General features: G+C 42.2%; 1 protein-coding gene across 3 annotated transcripts in view; it reads right to left on the bottom strand.

Moving 5' to 3' along the window:
* Positions 1–17,736, bottom strand: part of FLRT2 (fibronectin leucine rich transmembrane protein 2) — a 58,326-nt gene extending 40,590 nt beyond the window's left edge. The window contains exon 1 of one of the 3 annotated variants that reach the window (XM_058026952.1): positions 17,648–17,736. The gene's annotated coding sequence lies outside the window, so the exon portion shown is untranslated. The other 2 variants (XM_058026953.1, XM_058026954.1) reach the window with 2 other exon arrangements.
* Positions 17,737–18,849: the final 1,113 nt, after the last annotated feature.

The following is an 18,849-nucleotide window of genomic DNA, read 5'->3' as shown; positions in this document are numbered from 1 at the left end:
GCAGACAATTGTTTTCCTGGGTTTATTTTTACTATTCTCCCAAGTCCTTCATAGAGCAAAATGGCAATATATACAAGCACATGTATGAGTTTCTCTACTGGATGGCATACGAATCATCAAAATAAATCAAGAAGCTCTGTTCAAACTCTGTGAAAAGTTTGCTATTCATGGGATGTCATTTTTTTTAAAGTTTATATTAAAAACCAGAGGACTCTTTTACATTTCCCTATTACTTAGTATATTTAATGAAAATCTAACATGCTTTTACAAATTAATTTTTGAATATGCCTTTTTGGACTAAATATAGTGCTTTTGATTCTGTTTTCTGTTTTCAAAAGTGTTGTGGATTTTTGCAATTGCTTTTTAAACTACTGTGGATATAAGCAGTATGCACAAATAGGCAGATGATTGTAGTTGCCCATTTGATTTGTCAATGTAGGACATCTATACATTGATTCATAAACCACGAGCACTCTCTACTTTACTTCAGGCATTTCAGGTCTGTACATGCACTGTGTTTCTGATTATTTACAGCTCCAAATATGTTTTGCTGTGACACTGTCAATATGTCTGACAGAAGGATGTTCACCTTCTTTCTGCTATATCCTATAGGTAAAGATTTGAAACAAGGAGTAAGTCTCTTCATTTTCATTTATGTAGATGTAAGGTAATTCCAGATTTTAGAAGAATGAACCTATATTTATACTGGAGAAGTATCTGTGGTGAAAGTGTGATCCTTTAGTTTTTGCTATTTCAGGTTTTACAATTCCTTTTCCCTTACTGGTAATGATACCTCATGAGAAGACTTACAGAGTGAAAAATTATCAGAAAGATCCCTCTCTATTTAGGAACAGTAATACAAGATATGGTGTTATTTATTTCACTTTTTGTTTATTTGCAGCATAGCAACGCATGTAAAGGAAAACTTCCTCAAATGACTGTCAGCAATTATAGAATATGGGTACTTATTTATAACAAGGAAAATCTTCCTCTTGGAAATTGCCTGAAAAGCAAGAAATACACTGGGATCATGAATTCAACCTGTGTAATTACCTGAGAGAAAGGAAGAGGAGATTTGTTTCTTGTCAGATCAGTTCTAATCTCATTTTCCCACAGCCTAAAATGACAGCTTTGTACTTATATCCATTAGTGAACCTGTGGACTCCTTCCTCTCTGATAGGAGATGTTAAAATAGATGGAATCATAGTACCATGAAAATGCAACCCTTTCACCTTGCTGGGAAGACCCAGGTTTCAGCATGTCTGGGCTTTAAGTATTAGAGGTTACAATAGAAGGGCAAAGAGAGGGAGAGGGAGAGAGCAAGAGAGCAGAGGTGAGAGAGAAATGCTGTATATAACAGTTCTAGAAGAACAATCCATTGGGAGTAATTTTTGCAACATTGTTATTTGCAGCTGGAATATGCAGCACAATTGATGCCATTTTGCTAATTACTTATCTAGATTGTGCATGTGTACCAAGTCAGTGGAGTTATAAACATGATTGATGTACCCATAAATTATTGTGTGTGCAAACCACTGCCCTGAATTTCACAATAAGGAGGAATTTTAAAGATTTTTAATTCTGACTGACCAGGTCTCATGTTGACTATTAATAATTCTCTGCATTATATAAAGACATCTAATATTATTGAACATCGCAGAACACTTTTGTAATAGCAGCTTTCACTAAAGCTTTTCATATTGGCATTAGGTTAATACAGTGACGAGCAGAATAAGATCACACAGAACAGAAAGCAATCTGGCTCATTATTATTCACTTTGTTTTACATCTAGTTGCAAAATATTGTACTAGTTTCTATAAAGGAAACACTGACTAACGAAAGGACACATTTATTATTAGGCATTAACAGCCTCTGGGGTACTACTGAAATTTGTACTGAAAAAAGGCCACTAAATCCTGAATGAAGAAACATCACTGGTTTCCAGATAGCTAAGTCTTACTGTAAATTCTGGAGATAAATATTCACTGGTACGCAGCAATACTGAATTTTCTCCAGTAACATTACAGCAGTTGTCTCATGCTGTTCTTATCTTTCTTAAACAACACCACCATCAGAATATGCACAACTATAAGCCTAACTGAAATTTTTAAACAGCAAATTGATAGAGGACCTCTGTCATTATTCTCCCTACTCCTGCAATAGAGAGCTCCTGCAGCAGGAGAAATTACCTAATTCATTAAAACTGTTAAGTTTGAAATTTACTACAAATTGCAAAAGTCCACTGTTGTATTGATAAAGCCATTATGTCTGTAGTCCTCTAGCAGAAGGAGATGATAGTTAGGCAAGTAAATTTTTAAGAGCCATATTACATGCCCAAAATGGTCACATGCCTGTGAAAATCAATCTACAGTAGTTATAGCAATGGTGGAATGCATGAAGATGAAAATGTCATGGAAAACATGTCAGTCACAATGGGCAGAGCAATTGCTGAGACAGATATAAGGATCATAACTGCAATATAAAATAGATGCCTCTATAAATTACTCCACAGATGACTCTGAAACTCCAAACTGTGTGGCAAATAACTGGAGAAGTGCTGTAAACCTGACCTTAGGCGATTGCATGCCCAAGCATTTCCAGTTAAATCAAGAAAAAAAATATTTACTTTGTGTGAGAGATTTAAAGAGCAGGGTCTTGTATTGACTCTGAGGAAGCCAGGGCACAAACAGCAGTGTCAGCCACCAGACTGCAATCCTTTCTCCCTTATTATTTAAGAAGGAAGGCTGGCCTACAGGCATAGCTCTAACGAGGAGCTCAACAGAGTTTTCGGTTTTATGTTGTAGATAATTCAGCTATAAACTGGTCAAGCCCTGATTCATGCAAGTGCTACTACACATCTAATATCAAGCCACTTGTGCATCAGAATTCATTGATCAAATGCTGTTCTTTACTCTTCCTCCTATCTTATGTTTACATTCTCTCTTTTTATGTCAGGAAAAATAGTGTAGAGTTTGTTTCTGATAACGTGCTTTTTATGAGGACTTGCACAGTGTGATTGAGGCTCACGTCTGCTTTGTAAGAACAGAGGAAGTAGAGCATGTGGAGGTCAAAAAGCAGTTTGTCTTCCTTACCTAACAATTCTTTTCACTTCTGACAGGGACTGAAAAACAAGGATTTGTTAATAGTGGTGGGTTTACTTGAGTCCCCCTTTCATTTCATATAGATCACCAAAGACTATGCCTGGATTTCAAATAGTAATAAAAAGATTTTGTATTCAGCAAGAGAAATCCTGTGTCATTTACTCCTCTTGTAAGCTTTTAAATATTGCACTTTTTTATTTCTTTTAGTCTATTAGGAAAGATGAATCAGAAACTATAACACTGTTTCTGTTGTCAGGAATGAAATGTTGACTAATTTCTTACCCTAGTAAGGGTATTGTAATTTCCACTTGTGCTTCATTTGTCTGAACTGTCCAATAAAGTATTTGCTAATCTGACAAAATTTGAGTTTTCTCCAATTTCCTAAAATCAATTACTTAAAAGCATGTTTGGTTAAATTTTAGTGCTCATGAAAAGGGAAGGCAGATAGCACCAAGTGAATCATCACACACAAGTTCCTGGCACAGTTCTGCCAAAGCAGTTCAGCCCCACACCTGTCCTGGAACTATTCACAGAGCTAATCTATGCAGTAGTTATTCCCGTGTGGGCAACTATCCATGAGAGGCTTGACTGAGACCAGCCAAATTCATCTGCCTTGTGTTTTATTACTCACAGGAAGCTTGATCTGAAAGAATGAAGGGCTAACATGTTAACTCATACGGTGCCATTTTTCCACTGAGCTTTTTTTTTCTGTTTTGCAGTTACAGTAACAGAATTCTAGTCGGATTCTTTGTTGGACTTTTTGCAAGATAATAAGAAAGCAAATAACTAGAATTACATGTTTTTCCAAATATTATTCCTACCACAACACTCATGGAGAAGGCTGACACAGTAAAAAAAATTGCATACCCTCCCTAACAAAGCAAGGACATATATCTTTAGTACAGCCTTCACCACAAATTATCTCCTTCCTTCATGTTAAGGGCTCAGACTTGGTGCTGATGCTGATTGTGGGCATTTGGTGTGCCTGGGGGAATAAAAATGCCGACCCTGCCATATGTACATGCACAGGGAGTTTCTGCAGCCATTGCTGTTTAGTCTGTAGCCTCCTTGTCCCCTGACAAGGGGACAGGGCTGAATTCTGCCCTGAGTTCAGCTGCAAGAGGCAAAAGCATACATAGCACAGAGTTTGATCAATGTTTGACCTAGACAGTGATTTAATCAACAGGACAGCATGAATGCACTGATGATGCAGAGAAAACATCACAGTTCTGAATGTTACAGTGCACAGTGAACATTTCTTTCATCGGGTTTCTTAGAAACAACAGTAATAAAGACCCACTTTGGTGTCATTTGCTCCCTTGGCACATTGCTCCCCTAATTCAGTCTTTTTTTTTTGTAACATAAGGGATCCCTAAACTCTTTCAGATGGGATGTCTAACAAAAAAAACCTACTAGGATGTATAATATATACTTTAAATAACACATAGTAGTAATTATTCCCCTTTGATTTATTCACATAAAGAAATTTTGTGTGAATGAACCCATTCTTGAGAGGAAAATTTAAGACTAATTTATCACTAATTGCTTTATTCATCCCATCTTTACTCTGTGTCTGTTTTTTCTTATGGTTAAAATGCATCATTTCTAAAGAGAACATGGAATAATATTAATAGGGAATAGGCTAAAGAGCAACAGACTCACAAAACCAGCAAGGGCTCTGTTCTAGAGGTAACACACTCTGAGAGAACATTATCTGTCTGACGATTCAAATGTGCTATGCCCACAACAGAAAGAATTAGGGAAACCCAGCAGATCTTTTTGTCCCATCTTAGCTCATCCTAGAAGGTGCACTGTCCTACTTTTCCCTCTCATGGCAGTCCTTTTTTTCTCAGACAAGTAACAGCTTATGTGGTTAAAACTGTGATAATTAGGACATTCTGATTTTCTCTTGCATACAAACTTGTTTATCTCTGGACTTCATTAGGTCCAGACAATTTTGATTACTCACTTCCATCCTGTTTTTCAGTTATTTTCTAGTTACTTTCCCTTTTCAGCTTTTATCTTCCCTTTGGCACAATACTTCAATACTTGACCTTCAAAAATTATATGAGAAGTATTTAAATGAAAATAACAGCTTCTGTGAGCATTATTATTAGTTTTGATAGTATCTTTAGGCTACTTGTCCTCAATGCACCTGACATGACAGACGTAAGAGGATGAACTCCAGCTTAAAAGAAAGATCCTTCTTATCTGAAGAGCTAACTAAAAATTCTGATTCAGCCTATATTGCCACATGCATTTAAAAAACAGAGGCAGTGAAAGAGACAAATAGGAGAGTAGTATGCTGCTACCAGAATACAAACATATGTCAATAAAAGTGCCCCAGACCGTGGAAAGACAAATTTCATAGCAAGGCTCCAGGCCTTTTTTACTTCCTATTGTATTAAAGAGGAGATAATCTTTTAGCATGGCAGTGAAAGAGTTAAAAAGAATGTCTTTCGACAAGCATTGGCTATCAATCAACACAAGACAATATACAGCACTATATTTAAACACCCCTTCCCAAGACTGCCAAGTATTTTTTCACAAGGCTTAGGCAGCCTGTGAACTGACACTGATGTTATCTGAAATTTAAAAGTGTTTATTCTCCTAGAGCTCAAAAAGGATCATCTTTCTGCAGCTGGTTGGCTATACCAGAGGATGCCTTCCCTGGGTCAGCACATGCATAACCAGACAATCATTCGGCAGCTTGTAAAATATGATTGCATATGAGATATTGATGGCCTAAGGGAAGTTCTGAATACCAGAGGTTCATAATTAGAATATCTATGCATTTCATTCAATAGAGTTTCCATCAATGTCACAGAGATGAGTGGTTATGAATTTCAGAGTCATCTCTGCTCGTATGGACTGATTTATGTACTTTCAGTTTTGGACAAATGAAGGGTGAAGAGTTAAAACTCTTCTACCTAGAGACCTCCTTATCCTTTCAAGGGCTCTAAAATTTATAATTGCCTCTCCTGGTGTCAGGATCAAGCTCCACAGTTGGTAACTCATGACCTATTTGTGATCATGCCATCCATCCACTTTCAGTCATTCTGTCCTCTTATCTGTAAATTCACAGTCACACCATGTAGGATGTGTGGATCTGCTGATAAGACATTTTTGCAGGAAAGAGAATCTGGGCAGATCAACAGTTCTGTTGCCAGAGCTGCTGGCAGCAACTCTAACATCTCATTTATTCCAGATTTATAAAGATCCACTGTGCTGATCTGAGAATAGAGCTGAGTGTTTGAATTCTGTGATAACAGACAAACCTGTATGTGGTAAGAAATATAAAGTTAAATAGATACTGATAAGATTATCCAGTGTGGAACAGAAAACTACCATCTTGTTAGTATTGAGATTTCCACAGTTCCTGAATTGTGGGCTTGGGTGTCCTTTGGTTTTGCTTTTGGGTTTTTTTTAGTGGGTTTTGGTTGTTTATTTGGTCTTTACTTAGTTTTCAATGACAGCATTTTACTGGAATTATATATAAGTAAAAAGTAAGGTTCTAGGTTATTACACACGAAGGGATACAGAACCCCGTATCCAGAATTTAAAATTGAACCAAATTTCAACATTTTTCTTAAGACTGTATATCAAATGGAGTAGTACTTGTGAAAACTGTTCTGTATTAACTGTAGAGGTGAAGCACTACAGAAAACCAATCAAACTAGAAAAACTCATGTAACAGTTTCCATTTCAAAATTCTTCAGTATTACTCTTTGCCCCACTACCTAGTTAAATAACAAAAATAGAAGATGCTAACTAAGCTCTAAAAGGAAATATATTTTGCTAAATGATCTGTTGTTACTCTAATTATCTTGAAAATCTTTTTTGCTCTTTTTCTTTTCTATATTTTGTGTGTGTGCCTCCCCACATGCATGTATTTACATTTTATCATTTTAGATACATATCACATGAAGAAAAAAATTTAGAAAGGTGATTTTATGGGGCTCAACATGGCTGAAAGAACTAGGCTAACATTACTGTCAGATGCTTTGCTACGGATGCTTAGGCATCTCTGGGCAATTATAAGGGACTTGACTCTGTCTGTGGCATTCAAAGTGCACATTCTTAAAGGAATGAGAGGTGTCCATTGTGCTTCTTTCTTCCCTAAGTATTTTCAAAGCAATAGTGGTAGGCACTTCTCTCCGTGAGTAAAGACTGTAATTCTGCTGAACCACTGATAAATAATAAGATTTTGAAATTAGTTTTGTTGAACAGTGAAAGTAATTTCTCAAATAATAAAACAAAAAAGACTTCCACTGGCAAAATGCATTTTACAATTTACTGTTGAACTGTTCAAGAAGCAGCTCTTCAGTGAGCAGCATGGCACAGGGCCAGAATGAGATATTTCAAAATCACTGTTAGGCATATACCGATTTGATGCACAGGATTCAGCAATACAGATGAAAATGACTGTCTGTATGTGATCATGTTCTGCTAAATTTTAACAGTCCTTCACTGTATACTCATCTTCAACGTGAGGAAATTTGTTCTTAGACAACTAAATCTGTTTTAAAGGAGGAGAAATTTATCAGGCCGCATAACAACACATTTTATTTGCTTAGTTTACTTATTTTGATTTGGAAATAATTTTTCAATGGACAGTTCAAAGCACAAAATGATGAAGTATGGAAAAAGTTTAAATTAAATTCTGCCTCCACTTTCTCTTCTCCAGTTAATGATGTGGGGGCTTACAGTAATGGATCTGTACAACATGATGCAATATGCATATAGAACAGTAACATATTTAATTGGAGTCCCACAATCATCAGATCTAAGGTAACACCAATTCAGGCATCAAAATTATTTGAGGTTTGTTTTTTTGTTGTTTTGTTTGGTTGTTTTTTTTTTTTTTACATGACAAATGATGGAACTTAAGAGCAAGTTATCAACCGATATGGCTCAAGAAATAATGTGTAGTCTTGGAGCATTTGTGACTAACTCCAAAGCTAAGTGGTTAAAGATAAGAATAAGGTTAAACTTGGATGAGCCAATGAGATGGCCTGTGAAACCAGCCTAACAAGACTCTTAAATACGGTACATTTAGTTGGATGCAAATCTCTCAGTGACACAAGAAGCACCACCTAGGAAAAACTTCCAAGATCACAAATGAAATTATAAGGTATGGCTAACTCATACTCCTTCATTTAGAGACACCTGACATGGTTTCAGGTAGCATTTAGGGCATGAAACAGCCTCACTAAAACTCCCTCACCCACCAAAACCATAATTCATTAAATGGTATGCACACACAATGTCTTGTCTGCAGATAGTTTCTACAGAAGTATACCTATATATGCTGTGCCTGTGACAAACACAAATACTGCTTCAATCCTAATAAAGACACAATTCTAGTAACTTAAATTAATTTTACCTACATAGTTTCTTTCCTTTACATATGTGAAGAAACTGCTACTGAGAGCATACATACATTAGTATAATCAGAGACATGCTGCTGGGGTTGTATCATCTTCAATTACAGCTAAATGACATCACTTTGGGGTATTGAAATCATTACTCACATGAGTATTACCTAATAATGAGAAGAGTGTCTGTGAAATTAACTTGCCAGTGAAAGAGAGAAGGATTGAGTCTGGAATCCAGTCCAATAATTCAAAATGCAGTTCCTCAGCTGTGAAGTTGTATTTCACAAGCACAGGTGAGTTTGGGACAGGCTCTTTCTGTTGATCTTGGGAGCAATACCCCTTGGGAACACCTCAGCTTTTTTACCCACTACAGAAGTTTCCAACACACCGCAGGAAAAGTATACTTTTTTTCTTATTGTTTAATTGGATTTGCAGTTCACCTAAAAATTAATTTTAATTAATATTAATTATATATGCTTAGAATGGTCTGAGGGAGACCTCTATGACTAGACAGTCACAGTCACCTATATATGTAACCCATACAAAAACTGTATAACATGGATGTACATATATATAACCTACATTTCTTTTTCAAAACTGCATATTAATTTTCATGTTCTGTTAGTATGATATTGATATAAAATATTTTTTGGCAGTAGTTTCCAGTGACATTGGAAAGGTCATCCTTTTCTCTGCAGGAAAAACACACAGGACATCTTAAGAGAAAGAAATATTTGTACTCTGAACCTACAGGTCTGCAGCTGACGACCCCATGACTCCAGCTTGACTATGTTTTGATCCTCTGCGACCTGTGTGAAGATTGAAGACTGTACATGAGCATCACCAAATCCCCCCAGCATTCCTAGGACATGCTGCTGGAACACTTTCCCACACAGATAACCCTTTCAAAGAGGATGTCTCTTGGCTAGATCTTATGGAGCAGCCTGGCATGGGATGAGCTGCTAGTGCAGCTGTGTGGTGCAGCACTGGAAGCTCTGTCAGAAAAAGCTCTGCTCCTTAGTTTAATTTGACCTGTGGGTTTTGTGAAGGAATGACAAAATGTGCCAGTGAGAACTGGGAGTATCACTGCAGCACACTGATTTCTGGCTTTGGGAGGCGCTGGTGAGGCTTTTCATTCAGAGCTCTCACCTTCTCTCCTCTCAAGAGGCCATGGAGCACTTCCACAGAGTTTGCCGCATTTACTATGAGGGAAATGTGTAGCATCAGCCTGCCCTGGCTTTCCTGAACCCAGATGTACATGACAATGAATGTCTAATAAATCAGACATGGAATTTCAAAATCTTTTCCTCGTAATGCTCCCACAAGATCTCAGTCATTAAAAAAATCTTGAAAATTTTTTATGAAGAGAATTTTTGGAATTGCTTTAGATTAATTCAGGCATCGAGAAGGAACTAGCTTGATATCTATATGATACTTTTTAAGATAATTAGATAACCAATGACAACCTGGACACAATAAAGAACTTTGGACAAAGAGCAGAACTTCTGTCACTTCGCCCAAACATTTTCACTGTGATGTTTTCAAAACTAAATGATGCTAAAAGAAAGTAAGTACTGGGTAGTAAGTACTGGATTCTGTGGCTCAAGGTATGTCTCTGCTTGGGTCAGGATTTGCAGAAACACAGTGCAGACCATCACAGTAATCTACTGACCTGTTGGAAGCAAGTCACTTCTCACCTGGGGCCAAAGCAAAGCCATCACTTTGCAGGACCAAGTCTGGCAAAGATCTGATGTATATCAAAAGAGAGTTTTTTTCTGAAAGGACTTAAACAGTTTCAAAGACAGTACCTTTGAATGATAAACAATTTTCTGTGTCATATGCCTTTTTAAATACATCCTTGCACTACACTAGGCTAGGAGAGATTTATGAATAAAACCTCAAACCAAATAAAGCAGTCATAGCTTCAAGTAAAATATACAGAAGACTGTTTCTAGGTAGAGTTGAAACACAAGACTTCTTTTAAAAAGGGAAACTTTACAGACCTTGTTCTGCATCATTAAGTTTTCAGGAATGCTGAATAGAGCATGATGGATTTAAGTTGCTGCTAGTATTTAATTTTGATACAGTTCAAGGGGCCACATCAGAAAAAGGAATCAAAGACAGAAAAAAACCAAACAAACAACCTGTTAATGGGGAAAACCATCAGAAAAAAAAAAGAAAAGGTATAAGAAGGTCCCAACACCTTTCACCAGTGCCTGAAAATATCAGATTAAATTGTAGTATTCCTGAGGCATATTATTTGATGTGATTAGAATATAATTTGTTAAACAGAGCAGAGCTTTTATTTCAAACACTTCTTTCCTGAGTATCATAGATGGATTAAGGTTTCAGTGTGTTTAAAATAAATGAATAAAACATGCCATCATTTTAATGATGATCTTTTTGTGGTTGTTTTTCTTTAAAATAAGCCAACTACTTGAAATGTGTGGGTTACGCATAGCTGTAGGGAAACTGAGGCTCATATCATCAGTGCATGTCCAATTAGTCTTCTTTTAAAAAAATAACAGCTGTACATTATTATTTTCTATTTTTTAATATGAGAAAAAATAAAAATATTTGTTTAAAAATGGAAAGAAAATAATAGAAAAGAAAAAACTATTTTTACACCTCTGGGGCAAGCTCCAACTCTTTTGGTTTCTTGAGGAAATAAATAAAAAGCTTTGCAGAAAGACTCCTAAAAAAATTGCCCAAGGGGAATGGAAGGAAACACCTTAAAACATCACATTACCAAGTGCTGAGGTAATCAACTACAATCTGAGAAATGTCAAACAGTGGTATTCACCTACTCAAAGATTTTGCTGGTCAAGTTCCTAACTGCCATTTGCAATCACTAACTAAAATATGGAATATAGTTGTGGATATAAACAAGAGGCAAATTAGCATCGGGAAGCTGGGTTTAATAATCCCCTAAAAAAGTCCACCTGTTTTATCAAGACCCCTCTTTGCTTGATCTCTGACATGTATTCCTAATATAGACAGTACTGGATTTTTTTTCCTTACATTTTGTAAACACCCTACCATAAATTCTACTCATAGTATATCTGATCTGAGTGTTTCTCTCAAGTTTCAATTATGTAAGCACTGAGGGGCAATGAAATTTCACACAGGTTCAGCCTGCTTTAGAGTAAGTATTATAACATCAGACAAATATAAATGCAATTCCTTTAGTACTAATGTTCGACAGCACTGGTTACTTCTTGTTTTTCTGACTTTTGCAAATATTTATCATATTATCACTGGAATAACTGAAATTGATTGAAAGCACTTTCATGTTTGGAACTGGAGTTTGTTTTTGTTTCCCTGCTTAAAACAATTGAAAAATCACATTGTCTGCAATGAATATAAGATTGATAACCTAAAAAACTAGATGACTTGCAGGTATAAAAGACTAAAACAATTTATAGTCTGTGCTTCCTATCCACTATGGAGAAGGGAAAAATACACCATTGACTACACCCCTCTCACAGATAGAGGTCAGTAATGGACTGGATTTGAATCTGCCTAGCGAAAGCCTGAAAGTTACATGAAAGTATCCTAGACAAAAATGAACTCATTTTGAGATTAAAGAGGTAACAGAAATGATTGAGAAATAAAGCTCTCACTTTCCTGAAAACAGTATTATCTTAAGTGTGCCTTCTTTCTAGTCCTTTAAATAGAAAGTTCAGTACAGGAAAAGCCTGATAGTCGTACTTGATTTAACTGCTTTTTGTTTTCTTCACTTGGTAAAACTCTGTCTCTCCTCCTTTGCTGCAGAAGGGTAGGGAAGTCAGCCCTAATGACATCCCACGTTTTAGATACTGCTATTTTGAGCAGCTGAAGGCGAGCACATTCTTGGTTCTTGAAGGAAAGCACAGCCTATGTAATGCAGATTCCAACTGGAAGGGTGTAGGGTTGCGCAAAGCAGATATGTCCACATCCTAAATCAAGCTATCCAGCAGGCCAGGATATAAATGTAACTTGTAACAGTGGCTCAAATTAGATCCAGACTTCCCCAAGCCAAACACAGATAACATCACCTTATACAAAATACAGGGTGTACGTGTGCGTGAGGAGCAGCTCTTAAGAAGGCTGGGTGCATTCCAGCTCCACTTCTTGCTGAAGCCTTGGACTTTGGAGAACACTGATGACTGTTCTAGTCACAGGTAGTTTTATAGACGCTGTATTTGCACAGTGCTCTGACTTGTTTCACCTACAGTACTCCAGGCCTGAACTCTCTTAACTGCCTCGCTACCATATCAGCACACAGAACAACCATTGAAACAGCCTCTTGAAATCTCTCCTCACATAATTTTCAGAAACAAGATCAACACTCACATTCTGACATCACTTTTGTCACACAGAAATAATGACTTTAAACTCACCTCTGTTATGTCTTTTTTTATTGTGCAATGTTTAGATCTTTTTCATTATGCAAAGTTTATATCTCTGTGATAACACTGCATATATTGACTCTCAAAGGAGAAAGGGAAGAGAGGTGAATAGAGATATAGGTACAGTACCTTTTAAGAGTTTTGAAAAAAATGCCAGGATGAACTTTTCCCCTTCCAAAAATACATATATCAAAAAATAATTCTTTAGCTTTGTCTCAAACTACAAATATGTAAAGGTCTTTCTTTGGAGAAAGACCATGTCAGTGAATGCATCAAGGAATTTAGTCCATGGAAATTTGTGGGGGGGTTTGTATGGTTAGTTGGGTTTATTAAATCCAAGAACTGATCAATCTCAACCTCTAAACTTGTTCAATTTCCCTGCAAGCACTGTAAAGTTAGTTACAGTAAATAAACCTCTCTTTAACACACACGCTCACTTTCAGAGAGAGAGGTGGGGGGAGAGGGAGAGGGAAGGAATGAGGGAGGGAGAGGGAGGTAGAGAGGGAGAGGTCTGACTTGCTTTTAGTATCTTTTCCTGCTCCTCGTGTAAGGAACCTCTCCCTTTCTATTTGGCTGAGCGCTGCATTGCAAAAGGCAGTATCTGAAGAAATACAATCAGTACCTTCCACACACAGTGCAGGAATTTACACGGATTTGTGCCTTGGATTTATTAGCTTATTGTAAGCCCTAAAACAGATTTCCTCCATTAAAATTAATTAAAAGCTCCTGTTGACTGCTTCCCACTCTGAAACGAAGGTGGCGAATCTTATTCTCCTAACTTTAATGATTGTTTATTTATCTTTTATGGGGTTTTATCTCATATTCAAGAGAGGTCTTTTCAGCTGCTTGACTTCCTTTTGCCATCTGCTATTTTTTGTTCACGCACCAGCCCCACGCACCCAGCCCCCCCGTAGCATTTATTCTTATTTTGTGAGATCCCCGTCAAACTCGTAGGGTCTCCGAGCGGATCCTTTGTATTCCGAATCTCGATCCGATTCCCCTTAGCTCTCCCCCACCCACTCACCGCCAGCCCCGCTCCGGAGGCTGCTGATGGGGATCGGACGGATCCTCCTGCCGGGCGCAGCTCCCGACCCTCCCGGCAGATTCCTGAGCACTCGGCAGCGCCGAGCTAAGCCGGCCAGCTCTCCCCAGCAAGGCTCACTTCTACAGGTCCCGTTTCCCCGAGCCTCCTCCCGAACAGAGCCGCTGTCGGTGCTCACGGGGCGCTCTGCCGGTGCCCCTGCCGCAGGGGGAGTGCTCGGCTCTCCCCTCCCCGCGGGGTGGGCGCCAGCTCGGCACCCTCCCTGCTCGGCGGGGACCCGGGACCGGGCTGCAGTGCCAGCCCCGAGCGCCGCTCCTGAGCCACACGCTGGCGGAGCACCCGGGGACCCTGCTCGCACTTGCCGCCGGCCATTCATAAATCCTGCTAGCGCGGGCCCGCCGCCGCGGACACGGGGCTCTAACGCGGCCAAGGCGGAATTTCTGACACAGCCTGATCCCGGCTCCGCAACTTTGCCATCTGGGAGCAGGCAAAGGGCACCTTTGCGGCTTTAGATCGCCCGGGGCTAGAATTACCAGAAAGGAAAAGAGTAAGAAATGAAATCCCAACTGTACCTGGCGGTGTCTGGGAATCCCTCGCCGGCACCGATCGTAATCCCCCTCCGCGCCTCTGGCCCCCCACACCAAAACTTTGCTGCCGCCGCCGCCGCCGCCGCTCCTCGGTGGTGGCCGCCGCCGCCCTCCGCCCGGCGCCGCTCCCGGCCGAGCCCGCGGGCCCGTTCCCCGCCGGCCGCCGCCGCTCCGAGCGACCCCCGCGCCTTCCTCCGCCCTGACGAGGCGGCGGCATCGTCCTACCCCCTGCTCCGCCACCGCCTCCTCCGGCGCGCAGCCCGCGGCTCTGGCATTCCCAACGCGCTTTCTCTCCTCGATTCGCTCTCTCTTTCCCCCGCCGTTCCTCCTCCTCCGGTAAAAAAAATAAACGAGAGGGGACCGCGGCTACGCTTGGTCTCGGGGTTTCTTTCTTTCTGGATTTTTTGGTTGTTTGCCTTTTTTTTTTTTTTTTTTTTTTTGTCTCTTTCTGTCCTCTGGAAAGGATGAAAAGATCACATGAGGAGTAGGCTCGGCGACCCAGGACCCTCGTAAGTCGGAGAAGGCATCGGACACATGTATGTGAGTATATTTCTGAGCGTGTGTCTGGCTCTCTCCAAGTCCTGCGCCTGCCTCCAGCCGGGATTGCAGGATGATCTTAGCAGTAGTGATGCCTCACATCTCACTATTCCCTGCTAATGTAAGTCGTGCCTTTTTTTCCTCCCTGCCTGACACCCCAGGGAGATGTTTACAGTAATGAATTCAGTTGATAGCCATCTCTCTCTCTCTCCTGGAGTCCCTCCCACATTTCTACTTTAAAGAATGCTTGGAAGGCAGGGCTGCAACCTAAAGCTTTCCAAGAGGCAAAGTCAGGCTAGATTTTCTCTTTTTCTTCTTTCCTTATTTCCCTCCCCGTCCCCCCCGTCCCCCCCCCCCCCCCCGTCTCCCCCCCGGCTGCTTTTAACCCCTAGCTTGCTGAGGACGATTTATCCAGCTACATCTGCTTGGGCTCCCCCTCTCCCCCGCTTCCAGCCGCGGGAACCAAGCTGGGCTGAGCCTGGCCGGGGGATGTTGGGGCAGCGGAGACCCCGCTCCCCGCCGGGGCCGCGCTGCGGAGCGGAAGGTGCGCGCAGCGCGTCCTCGGCGGCGGGACCGCCCCGCTCCGCCGCGCCGGGGACTCTCCGAGGGTATCGGAGCGTGTCGGAGGGGAAGCCGGGAAGTGAGCTGAGAAACTCCCCGAGCGGCGGTGCTGGGAGATGCCCTCCTCGCTAGCAATAATTACAGCCGCGCTCTCCACCAACATGGCGATATTTCATGTGCAGCCGCCGACAAGCCCGCCTCCCCCACCTCCCTCTTTTCCTCTCCTTCCTCCCTTGTGAACTTTTAGATACACAGCACCAGTATTCAACAAATATAACACAGAATAAAAGAATCTCCAACCCTCAGGGAAGAGACGGACCTCGTCTAGTACTCTGTCTGATTTTCATCATCAGACATAAAGACTTAAAAACCTCTGGAGAAACCGCCTTTTGCCCTAAAGCGGTAACAACACCCACTCCCCTCCCTCCACCCCTCTATTTCTCCTGTACACATTCAGTGTGTGTACATATGAGAGTGTGTGTGTGTGTGTGTGTGTGTGTGTGTGTATGCCGGGCTGTCTGCGCTTGTTTCGGAGTAACCCTTCCCCCGCCGTCCAGCTCCCTGGTAGGCTACTGCCTTGTCCTGAAAGTCCACTTAAACACAAAGCTTTTTAATACCGAGAAGGACTTGAGCGATAGGATACAGCCGTCAAGGTAGAACGTGGGATGCGCGAAGAGAATTTGCCTCAAACTCCTACATTAGCAAAGAAAACGCACAGCACAGCTTTTGCTGCGAGTTACTTTAAGAAACGGGCTGAGGAGGGATGGAGGAGAGCGAGCTGATCAATGCCATGTGTCGAGGAAACAGAAAAGGGAACCGAAATGCCTCGGGGTTGGCTTCCCCTCACCCCTGGCCGCTCAGTGGTTCTATTTGCCCGGCCGTACCTCATAAGCTGAATCACTCGCTATTAGCTCCGCGCCTCCTTCGCCCTGCACTTGGGGGGGCTAAACCACTCACGACTTCAAAGGCTCAATAGAGCCGTACCGAGGAGCCCGGCGAGGCGAGGGTCAGCCCAGCGCCGTGTGCTCGGCGCAGCTCCTGCCCCCCACTCGCCCTGCCCTCCACCTCCTGTCCCCCGAGGGGGCTCCGAGAGTCCCCGCGTACGGACAGCGCGGAGCCGAGCCGAGCCGTGCCGAGCCGAGCCGTGCCGAGCCGAGCCGCCTGCTCGCTCGGAGAAGGACTTGTGCCCTCGCCTACGCGGAGTGATGGGGGTGGGGAGCGAGCACGGACGGGGAGCGCAGGTAGCCAGCATTTCTCAGGGGACTCAGCAAGTGGAAGGGAGTTAAGGAGGAGACCCCGCTTCCCTCCCCGCTTTACGCCCCCAGGATGGAGGGGAGGCAGCCCGGGGCCCTCCGCGGGTCCCGGCCGGCCGGCAAGAAGAGGGTGTGACACCGGTGAGCCCCTCGGTCAGAGCCCGCATCCCCGCCCCGGAGCAGGGGCTGCTCAGTGGTCGAAACTGCTCGCAGCTGCCAGCTGGTCCCGAGGGATGAAAGGATCAGGAGTCCTGTAGAGTACAAAGGCTAATGTGCTAGGTTTTGTTGGTTTTTTTTTTGTTGTTTTTTTTTTTTTTTTGTTTTTTTTTTTTTTTTTACTTTTTAAGATCTTCCTTTCTTTCTTTCTTAGCCCCTGTGCATACTTTTCAGAGTTCTTATTTGAGTATGATTTATATCACCTTCATGAACTGATGGACAGCCAGTGAATTTTCTGGCGGAGAAACCTCTCTTTCTCATGTGTAATCCACCTGTCCCTCTGTTTTCCACGTCCCCGATACTAGCAACCTGTCGTCAGCACAGGAGGCAGAGCTGGCCATTGTCGATCACAAGTCTTTCTGCCCTCTGTGCCCCTAATGAGGGAGGAAAGTGGGGATGTTAAAAACTTCTGCAAGGCTGCTCCCCAGTCTCAGAGGGATTAGACGGAATTATTCCTGTTCCTCTCCCTGTCCCTGGACCCTCAACCAGCTTATACTTCAAACCAGTGAATGATACTCAGGACACGTTTTGGTCAAATCAAGACTGTGTCAATCCAGAAAGTGACTTAATCAGGCGTTACCTGCTCCTGCGGAAGTGGGTTCCTCCTCGGTAGGTCACCCAAAGCCCACCGGGTCCGGCAGGTTGAAAGGGGAGAAGGTGGCAGCGCGGCTGGGCTCCAGCATGGTACTGTGTTAAGGATCACCACCGAGGTCTCTGTTTTCCATAGCTGGTCACCAACACCCAAGGTTGCTCTCAAGGAAAGGAGGAAAGAAATTATCTTGCCAAACTGCTCTCCAGCCGGTCATTTGACCCCGACACCCACCGATGACACAGAGGAACACCCCGTCGAAGCGGCTAAACGCCTCGCAATTTCCTGTCTTCTCTTCCCGCAGGCGGCCCCGGCGCACCGCCGCCGAGCGATCTTATCGCCGTGCCGTCATTATTCACCGGTGACAAGCAGAGATGCAGCGCTCCTAAGTGAGGGTGACAGATTTCAAACGCGGGGCTGCGGCGTATCCAGCCTCAGACATATTCTTCCTCAAACTTTGCCTAGCAAGAAAGTCAGCGGCTTAACCCTTTGGAGCTCTTTCTCTCGCCCGGGGAGCGAGACCCCAGCACGGGGGAATGCTGGCTGGGGGGAAAGCAGGACAGCCCGGCTACTTGGCTGGGCGTTCTTTTTTACCTGCCATTTTACATTCTTGGTTATTTTCACTTGAAACAGATGAGAACCGCCAGCTCTGGGGAGCAGATGGAGGGCTTTTCTGTGATTAGGGGCTGGAAAAATCCTCTTGGCAAAGCAGATCGCTGGGGACTCACCTGCGGTCCCTCTCTGTCACCGCGTCTGCAAACTCATCTGCATGGCACGAGTTCCTCTTATATGCACATATACAGAGCTTCTGCACTTTCCCCAGCGTGGTGCGGTTAAAAGCACGATTCCAAAACTGCCATTTCACTCAGATCTCCAGAATCAGCTCTTTTACAGGTTATTAACTACAACAGAGAAAGGAGCAAGTGAGAAAGAAACATATTTTCAGGAAAGAAAGAAAGAAAGGAAAAAAAGCCCTTTTCACACAGGCACTTTGTACTCAAAGGAAATATTTGCCACCACCAAACTCCAACATGTCAGAGCATGTTTCCTCCTAAGCACAAGAAACCTTAAAACTGAGAGAAAAGCATGTGCAATTCAAAGATGAAACGAAGTAATGAAGTGCTTGAAAGCTTTCCAAAGTGTGTACCACCAGCCCAGAGCCCGATGTCAAGACAACATCAAGACAACAGAGA

The sequence above is a fragment of the Melospiza georgiana genome, chromosome 6 (assembly GCF_028018845.1).
Source record: "Melospiza georgiana isolate bMelGeo1 chromosome 6, bMelGeo1.pri, whole genome shotgun sequence".
In the NCBI taxonomy this organism is placed as follows: domain Eukaryota; kingdom Metazoa; phylum Chordata; class Aves; order Passeriformes; family Passerellidae; genus Melospiza; species Melospiza georgiana.
Note: the sequence above shows the minus strand (reverse complement) of the source record. Positions and strands in the feature narration are given on the sequence as shown.